Source organism: Canis aureus, chromosome 6, assembly GCF_053574225.1.
Source record: "Canis aureus isolate CA01 chromosome 6, VMU_Caureus_v.1.0, whole genome shotgun sequence".
NCBI lineage: Eukaryota > Metazoa > Chordata > Mammalia > Carnivora > Canidae > Canis > Canis aureus.
Window position 1 is genome coordinate 9415593 of NC_135616.1, and position 17241 is coordinate 9432833.

Below are 17241 nucleotides of genomic sequence, written 5' to 3' on the forward strand. Positions count from 1 at the left end.
TTAAACTTGCTGATCTCTCAGTATAAAGATAAGGTTATTGGCTTTGAGAGGGGCCTATGGACCTTCATTTGGCATCAGATTAAGGTGGGTTACAGCTTGGTTATTATCATAAACCAGCACACAGCTTTTGGTTTTAGGAATTCGTATGAATATTTATTTAATGTCTTTTATCTTCCTGATTTACTACACAGTAAAGCATTCACGGGCCTCCCAGTGTTGTGTGTTCAGCTGTTCATCTTTTACTTTGCCTGGCCATGGAGTAGACCAAAAAGAGAAATCCTTTTTCCTCCCCACATCCCTCTTTTTTAGCTGCGTCATTTCCCTTATGGTAGGATTTTAAGTCATAAACAAATGAATGAACCATTTAACAGTAACCATGTTATTTATGCCAATCAAGAATGAATAACTGCCTATTTTCAAGGTTTTAAGGTCTCCATGAAAAAGATCTTTAGAAAAGGGAATTTTTAATTAATTTACTATAACAGCTATTCCAATAAGATGCAATTGAGAATAAAATCTCTGAGTTTAGCCACTATAGTACCCAGACAGGTGAAAGACTTAAACACTCGAGCAAATTCTTCAGTTCATAAAAGGAGAATGTGGAAACCACAATAATCACATCTTTTCTCTTGAATGTGAGAAAGTTTTCTAAAATAGTAACTCATTTTTCTCATTGCCACAACTTCACGATATATAGCATCTCGGAAGATCTTATTCTCCTTTTGCAAATAAAGTCACACTGAGTATATCCTAAGTGTGATAAGTATATCCTAAGTGATGAGTATAAGGGAGGATAATAAGTATATCCTAAGTGATAAACAGCAAGTATTATTGGGCACAAGAATACATGAATCACTGATATTGAACTTTGAGAGCATATGAATTAGCTCAGGAGAAGAAATATAAATTCTGGGGACATCTATATTAAGATGGAAGAATAAAACTGCCTTCTAGTAAGAAATGTCATAAAAGTAGGAAAAGGCCAGAAAAATCATCATCAATAGAAATAGCTCAATGCTATTAACATCAAAAAGTGGTAGCTAAGGAAAGAAAAAGGAAATTGCAGAGGAAACAAAATAGAAGGTCACAACAGAGCATGGCAAGTTCACTTATCTTTGTTCCTCAGAGCCACTTGCAAAGTCCATGAAATCCTGACCCAGGTGTGGGGCAAGATGAATGCAGTGGGTGACTTTGTCGTTTGTCTGTCAAGGACAGTGTAGTAGAAATGACTCGTATGAAGAAATAGACAGAATTGGAGAAGGTACTCCTACCACACAGAAGTGACAAGCTTATCTTACAGAAATGAAGAAAGGACAAGATAAATGCATATTAAAGAATCTCTTCATCGTGTTCTAGGAAAATGGATACAAAATGTTCAATACCAATACTCCTAGAATAAGAATAATATCCTAGAAATTTTTAGGCTGAGAACAAGCCATTTAGGAAGGTAAAAACTTTAGACTGGCATCAGACTACCTCATAGCAATATTCAATAGGCTAACATAAAGGAGAAGAGGCTACAAAGTAGCTCTGAAAAGGAAAGTATGAAGTAAGCTTGCTATTCCCAGCAGCCAACATGTCATTGGAGAATGAAGGCAAGCAAGCAAAAAAAAAAAAAAAAAAAAAGGGAAGAAAAAATATCCTAAGGGTTACTGGTGGCTTAAGTCCTTCTTAAAAAAAAAAAAAAATGCTTAGCCATAAACTTCAGCCAACTAAAAGATAAATCAAAATAGTCTAGGGGCGCCTGGGTGGCACAGTTGGTTAAGCGTCCAGTTCTTGATTTCAGCTCAGGTCATGATCTCAGGGACATGGGATGGAGCCATCCTTCACGCTTGCACTGAGCGCAGAGTCTCCTCAAGCTTTTCTCCTTCTCCCTCTCCCTGTGCCCTTCCCCTTACTCTCTATCTAAAATAAATACATAAATCTTAAAAAAATAAAAGAGTCTAAGCAATGGAGGAGCTACAGTAAAAGGACTAGTGAGGAGTGCTGCCTTCACTTAAATATCAAGTAAATATTACATAATTGTGAAAATTAGGTCAAAGAAAAGAATGTAAATTGTTATATCTTGACAGCATAAAAATATGACTAACAAAAATCACAAGATGGGACAGAGGAAATGACATCATGCTAATGACTTCATCTGTCAGAGAAAGAGAATTGGTGTGATCTTAAGTTGAATGATTTAGTTAAAAAACCTAATGACACAAAATTCTTAATTGATCTTATAATTTCTTTTCTTAACCTGAGAGGAATGTTTTAGAAAATAACACACGATGCTGAAGAAAGATGTATTTAAAGTTAACAATACCTTTACTTTCATTTAGGTTCTTTTTCTTTCATTAAATAAAAAATAGGGGATGCCAGTGTGGCTCAGTGGTTGAGCGTCTGCCTTTGGCTCAGGGTGTGATCCCAGGGTCCTGAGATCGAGTCCCACATCAGGTTCCCCGCAGCAAGCCTGCTTCTCCCTCTGCCTATGTCTCTGCCTCTCTCTCTCTCTGTGTCTTTCATGAATAAATAAATAAAATCTTTTTAAAAAACTAAAAAATGTATTAAGAGATGTGTGTGTTTTATATATGTATAATTTATCTCATATCTATCATTCTATCTCTCTCTATGTATATCTATCATCTATTATGTATCTAAATTCCCTAATGCCATACATGACCACTATTGGCTCATTCTTCCACTGAAACTGAACAGAAAGACTCTGACAGCACATGATGACCCAGGGTGATCCTCCCATTGAGAAAAATGATTCCTCTAATCATTGGACTTAGGCCACAGATGGTCCACAGTCTAAGTAATAAGTGAAGAAAAGAATAGCTTTATTCCTACAGTGCTTTACAATTTTTAGAGCAAGTTATAATTGTACAGCAGATTCCTATCTGACTTCTACTTAACCAGTTAATCAGTGCTTTTCTTACATGCCTCATTGTTGTGTGTAAGAATTGACGCTCTTGCATGCCCCACTAATTGAGATATATGTCTAGCTGACACTGTTGGTGGCCATCGTACGCTCTCAGCATTTGCCATTTCTCTGTGCACAGATGGCTTCTCACTGCAAGTAGCTGTTATTTTTTGCCTGTGGGCTTTTTCTGGCTATGGCTGTGTGCTCAGCCCACACAAGGGGCAGCTGGAAGCACCAGGGAGCCATGGCCCTAGGAGCAGCCCTCTAAGGGTGATAGATGGGAGCTGGTGCATATGTATCCCAGCCCTGTCACCCCTCAGGTGGCCTGATGCTGAGGCACAGCCTGCAGTCTCCTAGCAGCTGCCGCCCTGATGAGTCCCAGGTGTGCACGGCCCTCGCCTTCTCTCTCCTACTTTGCCATCATTCTTCCCACTGGTGCTTCCTAGGGTGAGCTCCCAGCTGAATGACTTTCATTCACATCTTTGCTTCCGGGTCTGCCTCTCAGGAAAGCAAACTTCAGACAGTGGTAGTATGGTTGTTTCTTATCAAAGAAAACTGAGATTACTAATGACTTCTGCTTTGTTGCAGGAAAATCGAACCAGCCTTTCTGCAGAGACAATCCGCTCCAGCCAGATAGTGAGCAGAAGCTGGCATCTTTCAAAACAAATCTCCAAAGCAATAGACCGTGAGTTGGTTAAGATATCAGATGTGTTGTGTATTTTAATTTTATTACGGATATCTTGGTTGTCTTGGGATTGATTTATCTCAGTTCTGTTTTCTAAGTTGGCTAATTTATAACCATTGGATCCAGATAAATATCAAATAAATGGGCACCAGAGGCTGCTCCGCTAAGGGAAAGTGGTTGAGAGACCATTGCCAGGCCATAAATGTGATGAATCTAAAGAACTGAAATTTAACAAACGGGAAACAAATTTTAAGTCCGATAATTCTGGCAGTGCCTCGTCTGATGAAATTGGGTCTTTTCTGGCAAGACTTGAGAGAGAATCATCCCTTTGAATTTATTGTTTTGCTTATGCTTTCCAATTAAAAGTTGCCCTTTAAATCTGGAGAAACTGTAATTCATGCCTAGTTTTTAAAAAGCTCAGATTATGGAAAAAGGCAATGTTGTTACAGTCAAGAGAGGACGAACTTATTAGCCAAGTGAGCCGGTTTCCAGCTCCAGGTACAATCGCTAAAAACACCTCGTGGTGCAATTCAATACTTATTTCTTAGGTTATCTGTTTAATTTCTGTTTCTCCAGCCAAATCGTAGGCTTTACGAAGATGGCCCATCTTGTTTAGCTGTCTTGTGTAACTCGTGTCTAAATACAGTCTCAGCAAAGAGTGAGCACCTATTACTCCTTGAACAAATGGATGGATACATTACCTGGGGGACATTTACAAGCTTCAGTTTTCTGAGCCTTAGTTTCCTCACAGGTAACATAGAAGCTGGCCAGGGTGAGTCACTAAGCTGCTTCCTAGTTCTAACAGTAAGTGATTTTATTTTATTTATTTATTTTTGGTACTTTTTATTGGAGATTCATATTAAGTGTATAGTTTGATGAATTTTTATATGTGTTTATAGCCAAGTAAGTGCCACCAGACTGATACAGAAAATTATCAGCACCCCTACAAGTTTCCTTATGCCCCCACCAGGTGATACTACCCCAAAGGTATCTACTCTTCTGACCTATATAATCATCCGTTTGTTTTGCTCATTTTTGAACTACATGTAAATGGTATCACGTAGTATACCTTATTCTTTGGTCATCTTTCCTCAACATTCTGTTCATGAGTTCATTCAGGTTGGTTTCAAGAGGGGTGATTTTTCATGTTATTTGGTGTCTATTACTGTGTATAAATATACCACTACTTACTCATTAATTCTACTCATCCAAATTCCCCTCAATTTTGGCTATTACAAATAAAATCATTATAAATATTCTCTTTTTGAGAGAGAGAGAGAGAGAGAGAGGGAGAGAGAGAGAGCATGTGAGCCAGGTTGGGGGAGAGGGAGATCTTAAGCAGGATCCATGCCCAGCATGGAGTCTGTCACAGAACTTGATCTCACGACCCTGAGATCATGACCTGAGTCAAAATCAAAAGTTGAATGCTTAACCAATGAAGTCATGCAGTGCCCCGTAAGTCACTATAAATATTCTTGTACAAATCTTTGGGGGTGAGCATATACCATCTCCTTTGGGTAAATACCCAGGAGTAGGATTGCTGGGTCGTGGTAGGCATTTATTTACTACATTCTGCCAGAGAGGCTTTCAGGGCAGTGGTACTAAGTTAGCCTCCTACTAGTAACATGTAAGAGTTCTAAGAGGTCATAGCAAATGTTACTCTGCCTTTCAAAGCCTTTGGATCCCCAGCCTCCTACTCACAAATCCAGAATTCAGCAAGAATTTCCCACCTTTGAAGGGTGGGAAGCTGGCCTCATTTTGGAGACTCCAAGTCTCCGTTCAGTCCATCTGGCTGCCAAAATCCTTGCTGATTTCACTTTCCACCAGCCAACCACCTCCTCCCAGCAAGCGGACAGCTGGTGATAGCTCACCCTGGAAAGATTTCCCCTAATCTGCCATTCCAGTTCATTTTGTTCCCGTGGCATGGATGCCACCCTGCCTTAATTAAGGTATGCTTCTTGTAATTCATCCACTCTTTCCTAGATGCTGCTAGTGGCAGCATTGGGCTACACCCTTCCCAGAAGCAGAAATCCTCTGATCTGTGAATTATTGATCCAGACATGTTGGGTTCCATAATATCGTACCAGTTACAGATCACATCTGTAATCCTGGGATCAAATATAGGAACGAACATCTAGTTTGCACCCTCATTTGTTTTAGAATCACAACCCTGGAAGCAACGTGGAATAAACTTATTCTACTGATATTCTTGCTGGTGCATAGTGAAGGAATTTTGATAGAATTGTAATCACTTAAAATTATGCTTGAGTGGGTAAAAAGAAGGCCAATGCTATTAGATAACAATGCTTTTCATCTCCTGTCTTTTTTGTTCAACTTTCTGTAAATCTGCTTGTACCTTCCACAATAATCTTTTCCCTACGTCCACCAAGCTTTGGCCTTATCACCATCCCTTAATTTTGAATCCAACTATGAAAGAAGAGGTGAGAGAGAGAAGGAAAAAAGAGAAAGAAGGCAACAATCAATCAGGATTGTGCTTTATGCTCAGGGTAGAAATGTACGTGTGTGTGTGTGTGTGTGTGTGTGTGTGTGTTTGTATGTGTTAGGGTGTGCTTGTGTCCTGACTCTAAACCTATATTAGGATGAAATTAAGCAAAATTTTCTGGTTTTGGTTCTAAATGAAAAGTAGGCCTATTTTATAATAACAGTTCATATAAATGATAAACAGAAATAATTTGCATAGAAAGTAGATACTTCAGACTTTCACTTTTTTTAGAGACTAGAGTTCTGTGGTATCAGGACAAGTAAAGGTGATCTTCTTCAGACATATGACCTCTTGATTTCCTGGAAACTTGCCAGCTAGACTTCCAAAGAGAATTCTTTCGTTCAAATTTAACGATGAACTCAGAGTCTTACCACTGTTTTAGAAAAACAACATGAAGCTAAAACCCCACACAACAAAATTATTCTTTATCATTTTGTAAAATATTTTCATTTAGGGCTAGCTTAATATTCCAATTTGTCTTAAATAACTTATGTTTATTTTTGTTAAATTAAATGCTTATTGAAAATTAGAATTCAGGTTGAAATAATTATTCAATTCTCATAAATCACCCTGGTGCTGATATTTGTTCACAACTAATTAGGTTTGTGACCTTAAGCAAATGAGTTTATCTTCCTGATGCTTGTTTTTATTATTTCAGAGAAAGAGGATCATTATACTAATTCTGCTTATTATTAGTCATGTTGGTATGTGATCAGTTTCTGAATGTTGGTGTCACTAAATTCAGTCCTGGGCATGCCAAGACCTAAATGAATGGAAATTTCTTTCATTCTAGATAAACATCAATGCCATGACCACTATGTGGTTTCTTAATCTGATGGAACAAGCAGGATAAATCTTTTTACCTAGACGAGTAAAAGCCTCAAGTATCTTGCTGTACACCTGCCTTTGTGTATGTGTTGTTAAGTTCTTATTTATTCTTTCGTGGCTTCCAAAGATAAGAGTAATCCTTGGTAAGGTCTTTTCATACCAGATAAGAGAGTGAGAACCTTTGAAAGATTGGTCCTTTGCAGAAAAGAGTTCCAAGAAAATATAATTTTTTCTCCAATCCATTTCTGTTTATACTACCCATCAAAGCTACACCTCATCTTTTATAAGCTATATCCTGTGGTTAATGATTTGGTATCTGAGGATTTTTGTCCTTGTCACACAGGAGAATTCTTAAGAGGTAGAATGAAAGGAAGTTCCTCGGCTCCCTCTAGAGGGAAAATTGTGCTATTAACATAACTTCTGAGGATTGGTTCAAGAAAATGTGTAAATGACTAGGTTTCGAAGATTAGAAAAGTTCAAAGTACCACACAACTTCTTTCAGTTGAAAACCTGTGATGCCAGGCACCATGTGAAACCCTAATTTGCAAGATGCTTTTAAAGTGTAGGAAAGAGAAAGGAGGTAAAATATTATTTGTGCAAATGGATGTAATATATAATAGAAACAAGTTTATTAAGATAGATACAAAATGGTGCAGGAGATCAAGAACAGTTCTATGAAGGAAAGGATTGTCAGTGAAAATCTTTCTGGACTAGAGAAATGGAAAAGGGGAAAGGAAAAGTCATTGTTTTATTTTTTTAAAAGATTTTATGTATTTATTTGAGAGTAAGCACAAGCAGCAGGAGGGGGAGAGAGAGAAGCAGACTCCCTGCTGAGCAGGAAGTCCCCACGGGGCTGGATCCCAGGATGCTGGGATCATGACCAGAGCTGAAGGCAGATGCTTAACCAACTGAGCCACCCAGGTGCCCCAAAGTCATTGTTTTAAATAAAATTTCTAAATTATCTTAATTTTTTGAATTTCAAAAATACATTTTTTATACATTCAAAAATATGTTGTAAATTGTAGCCTTCTTCTACCTGCTTAGGTCATCTCATGCCACTTCCACCAAACCCTTTATGCTCTAGTTGTTCTAAATTACTTGCAATTTCTCTCTGATTTCACACTTTTGTATCTGTGATCACGTAGTCCCAGCTGCCTAGAACACATCCCCCAACCACTTTTATCTTAGAATCTTTTATTCACTCTTAAGAATCAGTTCGAGCATATTATCTTGCCCAAAGTATTTTTCACACCTGTACACTTTCATTCAGCCAATGAGACTGGTCTGAACACAGTCTCCTGTGTGTCCAATGGTCCCAAGGGTGCCATTCGCTTAGTATCTACCACATATTCTTGGAATTGTCTACTGAAGTATCCATCTCTGCTGGTAGATTATAAATGCTTCTAGGGCAGGGGCCAGGTCGTAATCATTCTTATACTCACGTGATATAGTACAGTGCTTTGAATATGGTTTGTACTCAGGTGATGTGGAATTGAGTTGTACTTTGACTTCCAGGGTATATTCTAAACTGTGCTGCATTTTAGGGTTGGGGCACACATGAAGGGATCCTGCTCAGTCTGGACTGTCTTTATTTTGTATGTGTGATGAAATGGGTGAGGGGATTTTATTACCTCAAATTGTAATGATCTTTGGCAGCTCCTAAAAGGTGTATGAAGATTAAGATTTACATTATTTCATGTCAGGAATGACTTATTCCAAAGGGGTATTCAATAGCAGCCATTGCTCAAATCAGTAAATCAGAGAACTCTCAGGAAAAATGCCAATATTCATGTGTATAAAGGAATAATCATTTTTATCTATTATTATAATTGAGAGTTACCTGATTCCCAGTTCTTCAGCAGCCACGGAGAGAGGTTTCAAAAGATCCTCAAATCTTATAAGAAGTCTACTTCCTTGTATTATCTCCATATGTCAGCTTTCTTTCTTTATATTGCTTTACCTGTCCCCAGCTCTTCCGCTACTATTAAAGTCACCCCCTCAAGTGTGCCAAAAGCATTTCCAGAAGGGAAGAGCAAAGGGAAGAGCAAGATTGCTGAGTAGAAGGTGAAAAGTTCTCAGCCGGGAGAATCTCAATTGGGATTTATAATAAGGCCCCTCAAGACAGAGGCCAACCAAAAAAAAAAAAAAAAAAAAAGATGAGGCCAACAAAGGTTGAATTACAACAAGCTTGTTGAATCTTTCAGAAAAGCTATACCTACACACCCAAGACCTAGAGACTACTACTTATGATTTTCCTGTGGTATTTTCCCAAGCTTGTGGATGTCCCTCAGATTTTTTTTCTCTCTGTAAATGAAAATTTAAGATAATGGTTTAAGTAACACATTCCTTACATCTAAGTGCATGATAGAAATTCTGCTACCAGGAAATCAGTTTGAAGAGATAAATGGAAGTTTTGGAAAATAGAGGCATGAATACTACTTAAAAAGCATTAATAAACTTAATTTTTCTGGTGTACCTGGGTGCCTCAGTAGGTGAAGCGTCCAACTCCTGATTTCAGCCCAGGTCATGGTCTCAGGATTGTAAGATGGAGCCCCATGCTGGACTCTAAGCTCAGCACAGAGTCGGTTAGGGATTCTCTCACCCTCTCTGCCCCGAACCCCTGCACACACACATACACACTCTCTCTCTCCAAAATAAATAAATAAATCTAAAAAACCCCACAACCCTTAATTTTACTGATTTATTACTATTATTTAAAAATACTTTGGTCTACCTAGATATATTCCATGCCCCTACCTAGCATGGAGTAGTACTACTCCTGTTTCATGGAGTATTATTACTCCTTAGTCTTCAGCTTTCTGATCTCTTCATCTGTTTAGTGCTATTATCAATTAAAATAATCATACTAAAATAGCTACGAAATCCATGAGGGCAATTGCCATGACTCCCTTGCCTTGGCACAGATTATGTGTTTTGGATGGATAAATGAATTAAGTAATCAGTAGACCTTATAATTAATTAATTTGCATTTATTATGAACCAAAATCTATGGTTTGTCTCTTACATGCACTAACCAGTTTAATCTTCATCTCTCGATAAAGTATGTTTCAGAATATGCCCATTTTACAGTTTGGGAAGTTGAGCTGTAGAGAAATTAAGTAATTTAAACCTGCCCTCTAATAAATAGTGAGATCAAATCTATAGAAAAGCATCTTGCTGTTTGCAAGTTGTGGCCACAGACTACTGTGGGGCTATGGGGCAGAGTGGAAGCAGCATGGAAGCAGCCAGAAGGCAAGGTCTTGTTCCCTCTACTGTGCATATGACCTTTCCCAGGCTGGGCATCCTCACTTGTTTGTTTTATTTTTAAGATTTTTTTTATTATTTATTTATTCATAGACACACACACACACACACACACACACACACACACACACACAGAGAGGCAAGAGACACAGGCAGAGGGAGAAGCAGGCTCTCTGCAGGGAGCCCGACGTGGGATCGTCCCGGGTCTCCAGGATCACACACACTCCGGGCTGCAGGCAGCGCTAAACCACTGTGTCACCGGGGCTGCCCTGGCATCCTCACTTGTAAATGTACAGGCCAACAACCTGATTATTGTGAGGATTAGATTAAGACCAAGGTGATAATGAACTGTCTGGCCAAGAAATAAAGGCATTACTAAAAGGCTAAGTAAATAGAGAAGTGGGAATCATGAGTGCAGGAAAGAGTGGAGAGATTGTCTTCTCTCAGAATTTACCAAAGTGAGGAACTCAAGGGCTTAGGAAGCCTGAGTTTTCCCTGGAAATATTGATCAGTCAAAAGGAGGATGTGGAATCAAAAGAAGATGAATCTTTTTGTTGTTGTTGTTGTTAAATACAGAGATTGGTGTTTGCAGAACCTATATACATATATAAATCATAGATATTAATTGGCCTTAGAAGGTCTTCATCAATACTTCAAAAATACTTCAAAAAATCAAGTATTTTTTAAATAAGACTTAAAGTGCACATTAATAGTTTAAATGTGATTGGAGAATGTTTTTGGTTACAGAATGATACTGTTTGCTAAAGCTTATTCCTTTTGTTCTGTATCTGGAACATATCTCAGGGTTCTTTCAAATATGGAATATAGTTAAAAGGTTTTTCTCATCTAATTAAGGATTCAGGATTATCTAATTGAATTATAAAGGGGCTGATCTCTCTCCATTCCTCATCCCCTGTCCTGCTTCTTTTTATAAGTGAATTAACATCCAATTTAAATTGAATGAATGATAGCCTATCAGGAGATCAGCTTTAATAGCTCCCGAAACAAAAAATAATAGGAAAACAAGCTTAGCTGAATCTAAAGTTGCCTTAAAATTTAGTTGCATCACTTAATGTTTAAGTTCCAGAGTTCAAAAATATGTATTTCATTGTTTCAGAGTTTTCATTGTTTTTGTGTATGAATGTGAAAATTTAACACAATGTTTCTAAACCATGGAGTTTAACTATATTAACAGTGACTATATTGACTCTAATAGTTTATGATTAACCGTAAACTGTTAGGACTGGAGGGGACTTTGAGAACAGCAGTTCTTAGAGTTCTGCAGAAGCCTCGTCTTATTAGATGCTCTGGAAAAAAAATTGTTCTTTGTGCAATGAAGTTGGGAAACATTCACACAGTTGCTCACTCTTGGAAATTGACCATACAGTGACCTTATTAAAGACGGAGAATTCTGTAACAACGAATCTTATTGATCTCTGCTTAACTGAATGCTTCTGCAGTGTATTTCACCACAGAACCTTTCTTGATGAACAGTTATTAGTGACTTATAAGAAAAACACCTGGGGACATTTAGTCCCAGTCAAGTGACTTTGCTCATGGCCACATAAAGTCATATGGATCTGGATTCCCAATCTGTTTCAGCTAGCTAATGTCCTTACCAAAAAGAACAGAAAATGTAGTCGTTATGGTTTATTTTTAGAGAACATATGGTTACTAATTAGTGACTTTTTTAATGTTCTCCAAACATCTCTCTCTTTAATAACCCATTGTGAAATGTTGCTGGTTATTAACTTTATCAATCTGGAATCAGTACTTTCTGAAACTTGAAATATTTGCCAATTTTCAATCCTTTGATATATTTTATATTTGTTTTGTTCCCAAAGATGATTAATAATGGTTCTGTAAACACCTACTCCAGTCTCATGATCTGATTCATCTGGCTTGGATATTTAGAATCTTTGGAAGCAACAAATTACTCTGATGCAATTACTGTATATGTCTTGATTTCTTTTCCTCTTTAACCATTGTTTTTCCTTTACTAATTCTTCTCCTTCTTAAAGAAATTGAAGGTAAGTTTTATTTCTCTCTATTTCTGGTTGTATACAGCAACATTAGGGGTGTATTATTTAATATGTGGTATTGTATGATGGCTTTTGGAGCTTTAGACAGGAAACAAATATTTCAATATATTTTGCTTATTGATATGCCCATAATTTGAATCCAACCCTATGATATTTATAGACTTTCCCTGAAAAATTTAACTCACACATTTGGATTAATTCCTAATTCATTGGCTACATTAGTGTCCCCATTCCCCAACAAAAAGGGAAATGAACACAACGCTGATATCACCTGGGTTAAAAACAAAACATAACCCTGTGTAAATAGTAGTGAGTTCATATCTAGGGTATTTGTGAAATTCTTAAGGGAAAGCTTCTCTATAGAGTTAAGAGAGTCCACAGCCTGGCAATATAAAATGAGAATTTGGAGGAGCCGGTCTCAAACAACGTTTATTAGTGAGATGACATGAAGCCCAGAAAGGGCCTGATGCAGCAAGTCAAGCAGCTTGGAGGAGGTACAACATGTTTAACAGGCCCAGAATGTTCCCCCGAGTATTGATAATGGTCAACCATGGAGAAAACCTTTCTTTCAGAATAGTTGAGAGCTTGATATCCTAGAGGGATGTATCCTTTGTGAAATGTGGAGGCATGGAGGTGCTGCAGTCTGGTGAACCTGAAAAAGGAGCTGGTTAAAGAGTGGGGAAGGTAAAGGATGAGGACGCAGACTCAGGTTTCAACTAAGAATTGTTTGAGACTTACTTAGGGTGAAGCATGATACAAGGCAAACCACAGATTCCAGGCAGCACAGCTACATAGTGCTAAATAACATTTTTGAAACTTCTGCTATTCAGTGTATTTTCCAAGTAGATTTTCATGTCATCCTCAGCACAGCTATATGAATGAAGTATTACCATTATCCTCACTGTGCAGATTTGAAAGGTAAGGCCCAGGGCTGTTAATGGGTTTGTCAAGGATCCTGTGGAGTGGCAGGGCTGGAATCTAGAGCTGAGTCTGTTGCCTCCAGAATCCAAGAATCCCACTTCTCTTCTTATTTAGATTTTTTTCTTCTGTTAAAGAAAAGAAATTAATTCTATTTTTATTGCAAAAGCAATATACATTTACCGCCCCCCCCAAAAAAAAGAGAAAAAGTCACCTTAATTCTATTACTGTTAACTTCTGAGGTATTATATACAAGAACATGCATTTTAAAATTTTATACAAAATCAGGACATTCTCTGTTTTATGTAGCTTGTTCCCCGCCCCCCAGCTTAGGATATCCTAGATGTTTTCCCAGTATCATTAAACATTTTAACTTTTGAGTTGCATAGTATTTTGTTGAAAGGATATGTCGTAAGTTATTTAATCCATTTTCTATCAGTGGATATTGTTTGACCTTTATTGTAATGATTCTCATCTACTTCTAACCTGAATTTGCAAATAAATATCCAATATGCCTTGTCTGATTATTAAAAAAGACTTAAATTTCTCCATGATTCTTACCATTGTCCATGCTGGTGACTTCCTATTAATATTTCTGAGATGACAGGAGCCAAAAATGGTCCATTTTAACTAATCTTCAACAAGAAGGATGTGAAGCAAAGAAATGTCCAGGCAGTTCTCTCCCCTTGAGAACCACCTTGCTTCTCTTTCTAGACACTAGATGTCACTTTAGTTGTTGAAAAGGATTTTTAGGCTCCGTTAAAAACAGAAGTTCTTCAGAGTAGACTTGTTAGGTTTGATTTCTGCCTAATCTTAACGTGATGATTACTCACATTCTTTCTACTTTTTTTTTTTTTTTTGAGGTTTTTCTTCCCTGATCACCCTGTAGCAGCACTATTAGGCTGGCATGATCAGAGAAATCCATTTGTGCCTTATTTTAGCTGCTTTTCTTTTTTATTCTCCAAAATATTAGTTTTCCTTTCCCTCTCACCCTGTGAGCTTGAACTAAAAAGCAAAACAAACAAACAAACAAAAAAACAACAAAAAAACCCCCAACCTCCCCCCCCCCAAAAAAAAAAACCCAAAAGAAGCAGAAACCATCAACCAAAAAACCTGGATCGAAAGAGCTACAGGATCTTAAATTTGAGGAGTCTCAATTCAGTTGTAAAATCCAGCTTAAAAAAAGTTTTCAGTCTTCTGTGAAATGATGAATATGAACTTTGAAAAACCATGTTCATGAATTATCCATGCGTTGAGGATCTGTGGGGCAGGATTGAATCCAGCTCAGTTTTCCTGTCATCGTCTTGTTAAGTACTATACTCCTGGGGGTGTATTTGTATATACAGAGAAGGCGGCTTGCTTCAGGGACACAGTAAGAAGGCACATGCTATTAAACTCCTTTTGAGTCCTACAGGTGGTTAATTTCTTGTATTAGATGACTAGACGGATGATGCTGAGTTTCCTTTGCAAAAGGAGAGACCACTGGGAATTGGCTTTTGTCTTAACTTAAATTTGACATTGATGGATGTACCAGTTCCCCAACCAGCTTGCTTACCTCTTTTGTTGGGATAACTGGTTTAATTCCAATTATCTCTGTGTTTAGTTTTATTCTTTTCAAATTCAGCTTTTTCCCAAAGATAAAGTCCAATGAATGAAATGACCAGGTCAAAAGGTGCATTAAAAAAAAATCTTAATACACATTACATAATTGATTTTGATACAGATCAACTGATTTATAATGTAGAAGGGCCATAAACTTGTTATTCTGTGGCAGATTCTTAATTTAGTTGTGGTTCAATTACTTATGACCATTTCAGAGGTATTTAAAAGCTTCTCTCAGTGCAGATTTATGGGGTGATCTCTTTCCTTTCAGAGAAAATTAGATTTCTCTCTTTTTTCGCAACTTATATATTACATTCAATATGATTGTTTGCACTGAATTATAAAGGTTTTTGTAAACTCACTTGCTAGGTTGTTTTTTGTTCTTTGTTATTTTGGAATTTGTGCCACAGGGACCTGCTGGCTTTATGTTTAATCAATTTCTAAACATCCTTGTAGACTTTCATCTTTCTTTCTTTCTTCCTTCCTTTCTTTCTTTCTTTCTTTCTTTCTTTCTTTCTTTCTTTCTTTCTTTCTTTCTTTCTTTCTTCTTTCTTTCTTTTCTTTCTTTTTCTTTCTTTCTTCTTTCTTTCTTTCTTTCTTTCTTTTTTTCTTTCTTTCTTTCTTTCTTTCTTTCTTTCTTTCTTTCTTTCTTTTTTCTTTCTTTCTCTTTCCTCCTTCCCTCCTTCCCTCCTTCCCTCCCTCCCTCCATAGTTTTTTCTGACTTTGTTTTCTTGGAATTAAAAAGTGACTTGAAATATTAGTAAACGGACAATCTTTAAATTAATTTAGTCTGTTTTCATTCCTTATTTGCTTTGTAGAAATTGAGACACAGACATTATTCTTGGCTTTCTGGTAATCTTTCTGGAGAAAGCTGTGGGGTTGGCATCTAGAATATCTGAAAAATCCTATCTCTTTAGAGGACTAATGGACTGGGATGAGCCAGACAATCCCCTGGACTCTGTGATCATATATCTGGGCTCTCTGCCTTGCAGACAAAGTTAGAGGACTGTCCCCTGATAGGAGAAAATCTGGTTTATTCCTTTGATGCTTTTGAGCCACTTATACAAGATAGACCCACAGGGTGCTATCTACTAGAAGTAAGAAAATAGTGCAATAGTCTAGTTGTAATACTTTAATAGTCAGTACAATTCTAGCCAGAATTTTTGACTTGCCTAGATAATTACCTTTGTAAATATGCTATCAATATCTGATTACTAAAGCAATATATATTTGCAATAAAAATGTGAGAATTGAAACAAGTACATAAAAGTTGCATTAGTCTGGAATCTCTTGTTATCAGGTGACAGAAGCCCATTCAAAACTAATATGAACACAGCAGAAGTGTATTGCTTACATAAATAGAAAGTCAAGAGGTTGAAGTTTCAGAAAAATCTAGATCTAAGGGTGGTGTTGCATCTGATGATGTTATCTCTAGAGAGATGTATCTTGAGAGAACTTTTCTCTCTTTCTCTTTTTCTTCAGTCTGTTTCTATTTTCCTAAGTCCTGGCTGCATGTCTAAAGGTTGTCTTAATCAGGTGGCAAAACATCACCAACAAGAAAAGTTCCCACTGGCAGCTCGACATTAACAGTGGCTTTACCAGCTAATAGTGACCCAGAGAGAAGATGGGAGCTCTTTTTTATATATATATATTTTTTTTTTTCTTATTGGAGTTTGATTTGCCAACATATAGTATAACACCCAGTGCTCATCCCGTCAATGGATGGGGACTCTTTCCTGATGGCTCGAGGGAAAATGCTGGTGGGCCAGGTTCAGAGCTTATGCCCATCACTGAACTAACCACTGTGACCAGTGGGTTACTGGCATCCTCTGTCTGAGCCTGGGTCACAAGCCTGCCTCTGCACTCAGGAATGAGGTCAAGTTACCTAAAGCACATAGTAGGGTTAGCCATAAGTTAAAGAGGTTGTGTTACACGGAAAAAGTGGAGAGAAGATGTTTCTTGGTTGGGAGAGTCATAGCTGCTCCAGTTATCTATAGAAGAAAACGATGAAGAAAGAAGCTTGCAGAAGAATAATGGGCACCTGAACACAAGAACACATGATTTCACAGGACATGCCTGACTGTGAATGGGAGCTGATGGTAGTAGGCTATCTTTGATTGCAGGTCCCAAACACAGGCAAATGGTAGGAGGTGTCACCAGTAAAAGTATGTTCCACTCTCCAGCTCCCCACCATTAACCTTCTTTGTCTCTGGAAGACCAGGAAACTAATTCTAGGGAAGAGAAACTAAGGTCTGCATTGTTAAAGAACTCAAAGCCTAAAAGTGCACAATGTAACTGAATCTGATACAAGGAATGGGGAGCATCCAGCTGATCCTTGAACTTACTTCCCACATTCTGACATTTTAAACCCCAGTAGTTATTATTTGGGCATTTAGGACATGAGCAAATGGAGAAAAATATTTAGCAAATTAAAGATATTTGTGCGTAGAAGTTTTTGCCATGATTAAGCAAAAATGCCATATATTTCTTC